General features: G+C 42.7%; 1 long non-coding RNA gene across 1 annotated transcript in view; it reads left to right on the top strand.

Moving 5' to 3' along the window:
* The window catches only part of LOC143122300 (uncharacterized), a 21,617-nt gene that overhangs the window by 2,211 nt on the left and 6,906 nt on the right, over positions 1-12,500 (top strand). The window contains exon 2 of the long non-coding RNA XR_012986626.1: positions 1-1,386. This exon is cut by the window's left edge and continues 637 nt beyond it. This is a non-coding gene — a long non-coding RNA (uncharacterized LOC143122300). The remainder of the gene's footprint in view (positions 1,387-12,500) is intronic.

Here is a 12,500-nt window from a genome sequence, read left to right as displayed (position 1 = left end):
AGGTTCCCGGCGAGGGCAGTGGGAATCCAACGCTGTCGGAGAGGAATGGCTGTGAAATATTGATGAGTGGTAAACGTGTAGAGAACGCTGTGGCCATCCCGACATCCGCGGCCAAGCAACGACGGCTACCACACCAGGCCACACGACCACAACACGACTCATCTACAAGCATCAGACGTCGGCCACAACAGCATTGCAGAGTCCAGGTTGAACACTGATGCCCAGTAGTGAGTTTGATATTGACCGGACCCACCTCCCTGCCTGATGGACTGACCACAAGAGACCTTTTAGGAGCCACAGCAGGCTTTTAAGGATTTCAATGATACAGATGCTGCTCTAGACCTTAGTGAACCTGTTCAATCACACAGGACCTCTAAAGCTTACTGTAGTGAATCTGTTCTATCACACAGGACCTCTAGAGCTTAGTGAATCTGTTCTTTCACACAGGACCTCTAGAGCTTAGTGAATCTGTTCTATCACACAGGACCTCTAGAGCTTAGTGAATCTGTTCTATCACACAGGACCTCTAGAGCTTACTGTAGTGAATCTGTTCTAGCAGACAGGACCTCTAGAGCTTAGTGAATCTGTTCTAGCACACAGGACCTCTAGAGCTTACTGTAGTGAGTCTGTTCTAGCACACAGGACTAGGATCTGTTGACTAATCTGCTGTGACACAGAGGAGTCAGATCAGTACCAAGATCTGTTTTAGGAAGAACCGTTTTAATACAAACGTTGTCTTTTCTACCACACCAAAATTAAAATTGGGATCAGAAAAGTGGTAGTACTAGGACCTGTAAAACTCCAGTGAAACTGTTCCAGCTTTGGGATGAGGGGAATCTACTGTAGACTGAGATAATACTGAAAAAAAAGTGTTTGACGTAGCTAAAGAGATCATAGAAAACAAACATTTTTGGGACCACATATGGGTCCGGGATGATGTTTTGAGATCAGCCTTGTCTTTCTAACAGAGAGAGAGAAAGCAAGAGAACGAGAGAGGATCATGTTTTGAGATCAGCCTTGTGTGAGTGTCTGTGTGACACAGAGAGAGAGAGAACGCAAAAGAGAACGAGAGAGCTCAGAGAGCCTGCTGTAGGACAGATCTAACAATAATAATCATTGTGTGAAGTAACTGTGGTCACTAGTGCAGGATTGGGCTGTGAGGGTCGGTGTTGCGGGGCAAAGGGCTGTGTGCAGAGAGGGGACCCCCTCTCCCCCCAGTGCGGCCCGCTGACGAGAGGGAGAGCTGGCCAAGACGGGCGGCCGGTGCCGGGACTTCAGGGAGGGGGCTGGGAGGGGGCTGGCCCGGGCGCTGGAGCTATGGAAACACTACCGGAGTAAGAGAGGAGGGAACGCGGAACCAGTGCCCACCACCCGGTACAATGTGTGGTGAGTACAGCTACTCTGTAATGTGTGTGTGTGTGTGTGTGTGTGTGTGTGTGTGTGTGTGTGTGTGTGTGTGTGTGTGCGCGTGTGTGTGTATGCGTGTAGGACCTAAACTCAAGAAATGTTTGTAAGTGTGCATAATTGTGTGAGCAAAAACATTAAGCAAGATTTTCCAGCTTGTCTTGAAAAGCACTCTGTGTCCATGAGTAGGGCTTTGTGTTCATGGTTGAGCTTTTTCTCCACATGTTCCTTCATGCTATTGCCTTAAGTCAACTTAATCATATTTACTCTAGTTTGTCTACACACTCCTTCATACTACAGCTATTATTGGCCTTGTCCAGGCATAATAGATTCACCACAACTCTTCCGTTGCAGAAGTGTTTTAAGACCCACTCTTCCAACACCACGTCCAGTAAGTATCATTAGTGTGTGGAGTGATGCTGGTATTTAGAAATCTTTAGAGAAAACGTATAATTCTGACATGGGCTGACATTAAATTTCCTTAAATAGCAAGAAGAATCACATAAATGCTATTTATGCTAACCATCACTTTTGTGTCATTGTGGTACATCGTACCAGCAGTGAATAAGGGGATAAGCAGTTGTCCAGCGTAATTTCTCATTCATTGTGAATTGGGATTCAACTCACACTCACAGGCTTACAAAAGCTGTCACCATGAAGCAGGTTGTTTTCATTGGAAAGGCATTAGGATAGCTCATAGTCTACTAGCTTGTGTTTATTGACCTCCTGGGTGCGGAAATATCCCCACAAAGCACCTGGATGAAGGACGGTAGTGGAGTGGGGGGCAAAGCTCAAGAGAGCTGATGCTGCTGCTGGTGCTGCTGCTGGGACCAAATTAAGCAATATACAGTCCCTCCAGGAATTTGCGATGTTGCGATCGCAACAATTAACTCAAATTCAGCAAATCCTCGTGAATTCTGGGTGACCTCGCAATTTTGTCCAAACACTTTTTCGCAAATTTGACCAATCATCATGGTTTCCCCGTGAAATTTCTCCTACCACCATACCTGTCAACATTTAGCTTTCCAAAAACGGGAAGAATTTTTTTTTTTGGGGGGGGGGGGGGGGTGGGTCAGTGTTTATACCGGATCTGTGTTTGCATATTTAATACGTTTCATACACGTGTTTCAACACTGCATTTCGGTCGTTGCTTTTACCTTACCATTACCTTACGCATGCCAGTTGCATAGGTGCCAACTCTCACGCATTGGCCGTGAGACACACGCATTTGATTAGTTTCACACGCTCACACGCCACACCCCCGATTTCTCACGCTGAAGTGTCAACCCGGTCGGTCAGATGCCTGAAAAATGAGTTTAGCCTATCTATAGATCTACCTGTTGAGCCACGATTATGCTTTCAGAGACGGTGAGAGGGTTCAAGAGCACCCCCTGTCTGTGGAATTTTCTAAATGTTCTCTCATTTGCGATGCTACTTCAGAAGCCATCCCAGGCGCATCCCCCCCCCCGCATTTACCCGGCTTCAGGTATGCTTTGAGTATTATTGAGTATTTTTCACGCTGAAGTGTCAACCTGGTAGGTCAAATAACTGGCAGATGAGGTTCAACTAAACTAAACCTATACATATGATATCACACATCATGTGAACGTGCGGAATCTAAGCTTTCCAATGATATTAGCGCCAAGTTGTGATAAATGGTTCGCGAGAGAATTAACATTGAACCGACGTGCAATTTAGGCTAATCATATTTGCATTTACCCATTACTCTCGGTTTAATATTTCACTAACCCTTCACACAACACGTGGAAAACCCTATTTCACAATAAACAGCAAACCTACCGAATACGAGGATATAAAGCATGCCTCTGTGCAACAAGTGGTTCCTGAGTAATCCGGTTTTGAAATTGCAACACATTTCTACATAGCCTCATTGGGGCGAAATTATAATGTATTCTAATGTTAACTATTTGTCAGTAGGCCTACATACATTTTTGTAAATTGCTCAGCCATAGATTATCCCACTATCATGGTTCTTATATTGTCAGGTTCCAGCCAATCCCATTACAGATAAATGAATATATTTATATTGGCATGCTTCCTAGTGACATTAATGCAAAATATGAAGAAAATCAAATAACGAGACACAAATATTGATTGACATATTGACATAAGCCATGCAAACATTCACATCATGCAGATATGGGTACATCCTGAAAAAGGAATAGCATGTAGGCTATAGGCTATGGCCATTACAATGACCAATATATTATCTTAAATAAACTAGCTGAATAACACAGGTGACCACTTCTGCATAATTTCATGGAGTGCTGAAATGTACACACATTTCTGAACTGTGAAATGTAGCATATGTTTTTGTGGTTGTGAACTTATTGCAATATCACCATAACTATTCCACCTGTGTGTGCATGGTTATAATTCTGAAGTGCAAAATAGCTTAGGCTACAGCACAAATATTTCCATAAAAATAAGCAAGTCTGACCTCTGAATTTATTTTGAAAGTGCATCTGATTGATGCAAAATATACAATCATTTCTTAAATTCTTACAAAACACCCACCCACTCTTTAAAATTGTTAGTTTGGACCCCCCACCCCCACTTTTGCTGTGCGAAATACCAGTGCTGTTTTCAGCATCTGTTTAGTGCTTCATTGTCATTTTCATTGGATTCTCCCATTTTCGCGTAAATCGCTCATAAACTTTTTTTTTTTTGTTACACGCATTCTCCAATTCCGCTTCTGTCACACACACAGTGACAAGCGCCAAATCCCCCGCAGTGTTGAAGAGATCAGTCGTCCCCCTCACTTTTGATAAGGTAAAAAGCCTTATAGGTATGCCAAATAAATAATAACCTATAGGTTTACGCTAGGCTATGTAAAACTCCCCATTAACAGCATCACGTCACTAACCACAGCTAAGACTGCACAATCTCTATTCACTCTGTTGGATATCTGAAGCCAGTTTGTCTACTTAGATACTGTAAATTCTCAAATTATGGCCGGGGTCTTAAGACAAAGTACAGGCCTTTAGGGGCAGGATTGTATTTGAGACAGCCCTTTATTTCTTATGCGAGTTTTATTTTGAGACATGCGTTTCTTGGAGCGGCATACTGGTAGGCCTTCTAAAGCATGACATTTTCGGTTTAGTTTGATATTTAATTTACTTTTGGACTGTTTCTGAAATCTGGGGAGGTATTTGATGATCACTATTACGTTCCATGTGTCGGGATTTCAAACAAACCATCCGCTTTCATACGTTCATTGAACGTCCGCGGTGCTGTAATGGAAACCTTATTGCGTAGCCAAGTAGCCTATTGAGTTATTTTAAATTATGCATGATTTACTTTTTATTAATTTCGTAGGCTGGCTTTGTTTTGTTATATAGAAGTATCTAAATAACCTGTTAAAATGTACCAGAATTCAGGAAATTGCATCTAGTCCAAAAAAAAATTTCTGGGGGAGGACCCCCATACCCCCCGCTGAAATGTCCCACCCACTTTCACAATGCCTCCGACGGTCCTAGTAGTAGGCTAGATCCCTTTGATACCAATGTTCATATAACTCTGGGACCCTGGTCCCAGGGATGGATTACTGCATGGGCCTTCCGGGCCCAGACCCAGGGGCCCAAGGTGTCAGGGGGCCCTGAAGCCCAAGCCTTTGCTATGAATCTGATTGAATTTAGTATTGCCCATCCCCAGAATGCACCAGAATACAGGAAATCACATTAAACTAATTAAAACAATTCTGGGGGAGTACCCCCAAACCCCCCTTCCACATATACGACAATTAGTGGGGAGCCCTTAATACATCTGGGCCCAAGGGCCCGAAAGCTCATAATCCGTCCATGCCTGGTCCCTACACCTGAGAACCACTGATGTGCGTTTTTTTTACTGTACGGTATAATGCTGAATGAGCCAAACAAAAATGTACGCAGCAAAATTTTGGTTGACCCCACCAAATCTCACTCCAAGGTTTTTTGAAAAGTTGGCAGCCCTGCAGTTGTATCCACCAGCTGCCTGCCTGCAGCCTATTTCCAAAACTCCAAAGCTGCTTGCTGTCAGATTTGGTTCAGAGGGAACAAGTTCAGTGTATCAACAACACTCAATAACAGTTTATGTGATGTGTTAATCAATTAAATTCCCAACAATTTCACAACAGCTAGTTCTGGAGTAGGCCATTCAACTAGCCCGCTTGCTTACGGCGAGACTCAGGCTGCGCAGTTGGCACCCGCTTCCTTATTTGGGTTTTGGGTTGCCAGGTTTTAGCCTATGACAAAACGGTTAAAATTGAAACTAAGTGATCGTGTATGTGTAGGGTGTATTTCATACACAATCTGGCAACATGAATGGATCAATGATTTTAAAATGAAGTTTGATGGCCATGCAAATTACGGGAGTTTTCCGGGAGAAATAACAAAACGGGAGGGTGCTGGGAGATGACCTTGAAATACAGGAGAAACCCGGGAAAAACGAGAGTGTTGACAGGTATGCCTACCACAACAGCCCCTCGCGCAGAATATTGACTCAGATGCCACACTCACTTCTGCAGACACCAGAGATAACTTGTTCACTCCTCTGCAGTTTTGATGACAATAAATAGAAGGCTAACGTTAATGATCTGCTTTACTTGCATCTGTCATCTCAACCTAGTGTTGCTAACCTGCCTAAGCTATGAAAGTAAGTTAATTAGGGCCTACTTGGTTTACTGACATTTGAGTAGGCTTAGGCTACAATATGCAACCCATTGGCAAACGTTTACACCTGGAGATGTCCTTTTAGCTCGTGTCATGTTTGCTAGCTTGTGGGCTCAGTTTGTGTAGTGCAGTGCTACCAAAATCATAGAAATTAATAACATTGTAAGACATTTACCTCTTCTATGATCCAAGAATGATTTCATACGAGTTAATTTTTAACATGTATTTTAACTAATGACATAGAAAACATCCCGAATTCTATCCACATATCGTAATGCACTATGCAAAAAGTTATTTCCAGTCGTAGCCGAACACAGTGAGATGCAAGCGTTCCAATCCACTTAGATGTTATTACGCTACTCTCACGTCCTTAAAGTGGCAGGCAGTCAATTAGACTTACACACTACCAATGTAATAACATTTAAGAAAAGTGTAGTCTAATAGTTTGAATCAATATGAAATTACTAGATACTTAGTTGGCTATCAGTAATTATGCAAGTCACAGAATATGAATTATTAAAAAGATATGAACTTAATATGAATTACAACATATATGAATGTATTGAAACATATGACATTATGCCATCTCTTTAGGGGGCTGTCTTTTTTGGACAGTTCTACGAAAGGTTATACTGCTTTGTGAATTACCCCAGTCAAAGTATTTACACAAATAAAGTAGGCCTACTTTGATTTTCTGTTACCCTTACTATTTACCTTTACTTATCCTTTTTAATAAGCATCAAGATGATCCGTGTAATGTTGGTCTTACTAACCTTAATTACCCTTAATTAAAAAATAATTAAAAAGAAAATCCTCGCGAAATCCTGGAGGGACTGAATATAGCACGAGTGAGAGTGGGGTTGGTCATGGATATTCCCACGGGTGTTGTTCGGCCGTAGCCATGAGGCCGGAGGCCAAGTGGCGCAGGCAACAACAGCCGTGGGAATATCCATGACCAATCCCATGTTACAAGGACACTGGGCCATGTCATGTAAGGGACATGGTACTGCAAAAAAACGGAAACATAGCCTACATTGCAGAACCACTGAACTTTATTAGTTTATGGTGAATAAATGTTACACTACTGTGCACAGCCCCATATGTTTTTCTGACACAATGCTAGCACGCTAACTATGCTAACGTTAGTTATCTACACGTCTCCTCCAAGTGACAGTCATATTATAGGCCCTACACAATGCTGGCAATGCTGAGAACAATAGCATCCTCGTTTATCTTACTTACATTGAGTTGACTGTGTGGCTTAATCCACAGATGTGGTGAAGCACTGTTTCGTTATGGTTTGCTAAGGAGTAACCCATTGCTTAAAATAGAGCTGGGATGAGAACATTGTGTCAAATCTTCGCATTGTATCGCGGAGTGATTTATTATTATTTTAAAGTCTGAGTTGAAATGTCCAGGGATATTCCAACTCATGGAACGTCTCTCGGCCAATCAGACACAAATAAATAGTTCCATAGAACCCAATTGTTGTATAATACAGAATAGATGCAGTGGAATGGATATCTACAGACCCAGAGCCATATAAAGGTATCTTTATATGGCTCTGTACAGACCGTTTCAAGAGAGTTCCATTATCAGCATCATAGTTGGCCCCACAAGGCTTCCGTTTTAACATTCAATATGTTATCTTAATGCAGAGGAATTAGATTGGGAACCAAATAGAACGTTCAAGCATTGTTTTTGTTTTAATTGTTGAAAGGGTCTATAGGATACAAGATACAGAAAGAAAGAAAGAAAGAAAGAAAGAAAGAAAGAATGAATGAAAGAGACAGAAAGAAAGAAAGAAAGAAAGAAAGAAAGAAAGAAAGAGAAAGAAAGAAGGAATGAAGGAAGGGAGGAAAGAATGAAGGAAGGAAAGAAGAGGGGATTTCAGGGAGAAGGAGGAAAAGACAGAAAGTGATACGCTCAGACGAAGGTATAGATAAAGAGAAGGAAGGAGAGAGAGAGAGTACGTTTGGAAACGCAGAGACAGAGGGGGAGAGGACACATCTCTGTGTGTGTGTGTGTGCGTGTGTGCGTGCATGTGTGAGTGTGTGTGTGTGTGTGTGTGTGTGTGTATGAGACAGACAGAACCAGACAGAGAGAGAGAGAGAGAGACACTAAACCCCAGAGAGGAGGGATAGGAGGAAGAGACAGTGAGCAAGGTTCCTGTTGAAGATAATGAGAATTTTTCCATCTCTCCATCCCTCTCACGCCATCCATCTCTCATTAACCCGACCTGGAAACGCCGCTCCATTGCTAAGGAGTGCAAGCTGAGATGGCACTTGGCCATTGCCCATGGCGACCTCTTTTGCAGTGCTCGACCAAGCCCATAAAAACATCTAAGGAGGCTTCGGGTATCTATACACACACACACACACACACACACACACACACACACACACACACACAGAGCATCTCTGTGACTCATTACTGTCAAAGTCTGTCTTTAATTTTCGCCCTCTCTTCTTCTCAGTACACACCCCACACACGAGTGCTTTCATGCCTCCCAGGCTATGACTGGTAATCTGTGAAATCTGGCAAATGACCGATGGAGTAGTCCACACAGTGGGCTGTAAAACCACCACAACGTGGGCAAAATTTAATCTATCATTGCTAAAATTGCCCGTCTATTTCAAAGTTCTCAGTAAGTAGCAGTCCATCCAATGTAGGAGCAGTCCATTTGACGAGGGGTGAAACTGCCCTAAAAAGGCTACCTATGCTGTGATGCAGGTGTACATGTAGGAAGTGCTATTGTTGTCACATATCTCTCAAACTGTTTGTCAGCTCTGCTTCATAGAATCGTGGGCCTACTACTGTCACATGCTTGTCACATGTCCACATATAGTATTTTAGTTGTTATGGCAGTTCAAAAAAAATTTCTTTTCGAGGGTGTGGATGTTCTGCCCTGTAATATGTTAAGGTTTGTTGTTACTTTATGCACTAATAGTTCAATTTCATCGTCACTAAATTTAAGCTTGCGCTTTTTTTCCCCATAGGAAGATCCATGATACAGCGTAAACTGTGTTAGTGTTAGGAAATCTACCCCTCTTTGCCTCTGTCTTCCCTTCCCCTATTCTCTCAGTCATTCATACCAGGTTTGGTTTTGTGTTTACTTGACATCTGTAACATTTAAGCTACCGTGTATTGCAGTATTAAACTGTTCCTAGATCTACCATACATATAACTCTTGTTGTGCCATGCCCTTGCGTTTAACATTTGGCTTATAGCCTGTTTAGTGATATTGTAGGTTGTTTGCTAATTATGGAGTCAGATTACATGTGTTTTCTACAATATTCACAAATCTAATGCATCTTACTGTCCCATAAAGTTATGATTCACCTGAACCTTCCCGTCAGCTGTTTTCCGTCGTTGGTAGCATTTTGACGACCCTTACAACGGACACTGCACTGGTACCTTAAATATGATCAACATACTTCCCATCTTCAAGTTCCTGAAGCTGGACAGTTTTGATGCAATCTGGGATGTCTATGGGTGTGCTTACAAAGACATGTACACACAGATAGTTTCTGTCTGTCCAGAAAAGCCAGACAAATGCTTTTGCTGTTGAGCACGACCCTGCCTACCGGCTTCTGCTGTCCACATGCCCAAAAGCCTGACATTGTTCCACCTAAGCATGGTTTCAGGCGGACGCAGACAGCACTACCCAAACACGTCTCCTCCCAAATACAGTCCCATTCAAATGTGGTTCAATGTGAAAAAAGAGTCAGTCACACACAGTTCTATTTGCATTTCTTCATCCAAATAGAGTGTCATCTAAACATGTTTCCACCCACATATGGTTCAACCTCAAAATCCAGACCCATCTAAGATTTATCTCAGAACATGAATGGCATAATATGAAGGGCAAGTGATTTGTGATAGACATCACTGCCTGGCCATTCACCAAGTGAATGGTGGCTTTAAAAGACTTTTCTTGTGTAACACAACATGATTACAATCAAAGAGGGACATTCTGAACCAAAAGCAATTGCTTTCATTTGTTCTGGCTCGTTGGACACGCTTTTACTAAAGCTGCGTGGCTTTTGGCATTTAACCCTCCTTAGCGCATGTTGTGTACAAGGACAAACCATGTGACTCAGTCCATCAGCCAGAGGGAGTTACAGATTATGACACACTTCACCAACCTGCCAAACACCAGATTTCAGGAGCATATCAGGGTCTTCATTTAATCTAACATTCAGCATACTTTGTTAGAATTTTTAGAACTAATTAGCAATCACACAATGCCAATATTAATTGATGATGGCCTAGAATTTGATAAGGGGGTTCTAATAAATTCTCTAAGGGTATTATAAAATTGTAAGCACATCAGGTTTGTGGGGTTAAAAGGACCTTTTAAAATACGTCTTACTTTCAGATTTAGCTGTCAACAAAACACTCCTATCATACTTTTTGTCCATCCATCCATCCATCCATCTACCCATCCATCTATCCATCTACCCATCCATCAATCCATCTACCCATCCATCCATCTATTCCTCTACCCATCCATCAATCCATCTACCCATCATTCTATCCTTCCATGTATTCATCTATCCATCCATCTATCCATCCATCTATCTACCCATCCATCCATCTATCTATCCTTCCATTTATCTATCCATCCATCCATCTATCTATCCTTCCATTTATCCATCTATCATCCATCCATCCATTAATCCATCCATCTACTTGCCATCTCTGCCTTATCCTGGCTTTGAGTTACATTGAGTTGCCAAAGAAACATAGAGCAGGGCTACTAGCGCAGGGGATGCGAAAAGAAAAGCCCTCCCTCAAATGGAGGAGCGAGACCTGGTCCATTTTTGACTCGTGCATAGACTAAATATAGTCTTGGTCGGGATCCCTGGAGTTTTAGTGCAAGAACAAGTAGAAGAGCAGCCTCTTTACAGCCTAGAAAAACCGCCTGTCGTGTAGTGTTGGCTCAGTGCTCTCATGTGCTAGATTATGAAGTGAGGAACCAGGCTGGTCTATATTTAGAAACATCTGAGACTGAATGAGCTGGGCTGTGTGGGGCAAGGGAAAGGAGGCTCTCCCGCGTTACATGTAACTGCTGGAGCTGCTCTTTTTCTAGATGTTTGGCCATTTGGGGAGTAGAGGTAAAATTATATTCCTGATGTTTATTTTAGCATGGGTTCCAAAGGTGAAAAATCTGGATGAATGAATGGAACGTCCGTGTTGGTAATTCAATGCAATATCCGGAGTGATAACTAAAAAGTCTTGACTGGCGTTGTGCTGGGATATCGCCACTTGTGATGACTCATAGAATGCCTCTCATCCAATCAGAAATGAATAAATAGCTCGACCGGACCTTAACTGTTGTATAATTCGGTATGAAAAGTGTACTGCTCTTTGTCTAATGTACATGTTACATTTACAGCTACCATTTTTGTCTATGATTCTCTATTTTCTCATCTTCTCTTCCTCAATGAGCATTGAGAGACAGTATCCAGAATGGAATTACACTGGCCCTTATCTGTCATGACTGCTGCTAAATACCTCAGTGGGCCAGAATACAGCTCAGAACAGGGCCAGATCCAGGCCAGACCAGGGCCCAATATTAAAGAGCTGTATTGGGGCCATATCAGAGCCAGAACGGTATTAGAGCTATAGGTCAGAGTCAGAGAAGATCCATGCCAGAATCAAATCAAAGCCATATTAGGGCCATATCAGGGCTAAATCAAGGTCATATCAAGGCTGTATTAGGGCCAGATCAGGGCTAAATCAAGGCCATATCAGGGCTGTTTTAGGGCCAGATCAGGGATAAATCAAGGCCATATCAGGGTTGCGTTAGGGCCAAATCTGGGCTAAATCAAGGCTATAACAGGGCTAAATCAAGGCCATAACAGGGCTGTATTAGGGCCAAATATGGGCTAAATGAAGGCCATAACAGGGCTGTATTAGGGCCAAATATGGGCTAAATGAAGGCCATAACAGGGCTGCATTAGGCTGCAAATCAGGGCCAGGGTTCAGTTCCAGTGTTGGATGTTCTGCTTTGCTTCTCTCCTCTGTTGGAGGCTTCTTCTCAGAGCCTCACCTCAAGTGACAATAAGGGGGAGTGAGCCAAGTGCAAGCTTCGCATCTGCAGCAATGCAGATGAGGCAACATGCAGCCCTCATGACTATTTCATGCCCAGAGACAATGTGGGCGTAGGGACATGAAATATACAGACGACGATATTGGATGACATGCCAAGGGTATCTGCTCTACAGTAGATGCTGTGCATGCACATACAGCATGTTTAATTTAGCTGTCATGAAAATGACATCAGGACAAGTGCTCCACAGCGAGGCCTCCCTGTTTACATAGTGACTGTGAAAACTGATCTCAGTTGGAGCACAGCAGCCAGGAGAGTCCTTCCATCGGCCATTTACAGTAAAAGGTGCAGTTTGTGAAGGAGCAGCC

This window comes from Alosa pseudoharengus, unplaced genomic scaffold, assembly GCF_046254945.1.
Source record: "Alosa pseudoharengus isolate Yale_2024_CS ecotype anadromous, Long Island Sound unplaced genomic scaffold, YU_APseudo_1.1 YU_APseudo_1.1_scf_133, whole genome shotgun sequence".
NCBI lineage: Eukaryota > Metazoa > Chordata > Actinopteri > Clupeiformes > Clupeidae > Alosa > Alosa pseudoharengus.
The sequence above is the reverse complement of the archived record's forward strand: the minus strand, read 5'-3'. Positions and strand labels throughout refer to the sequence as shown.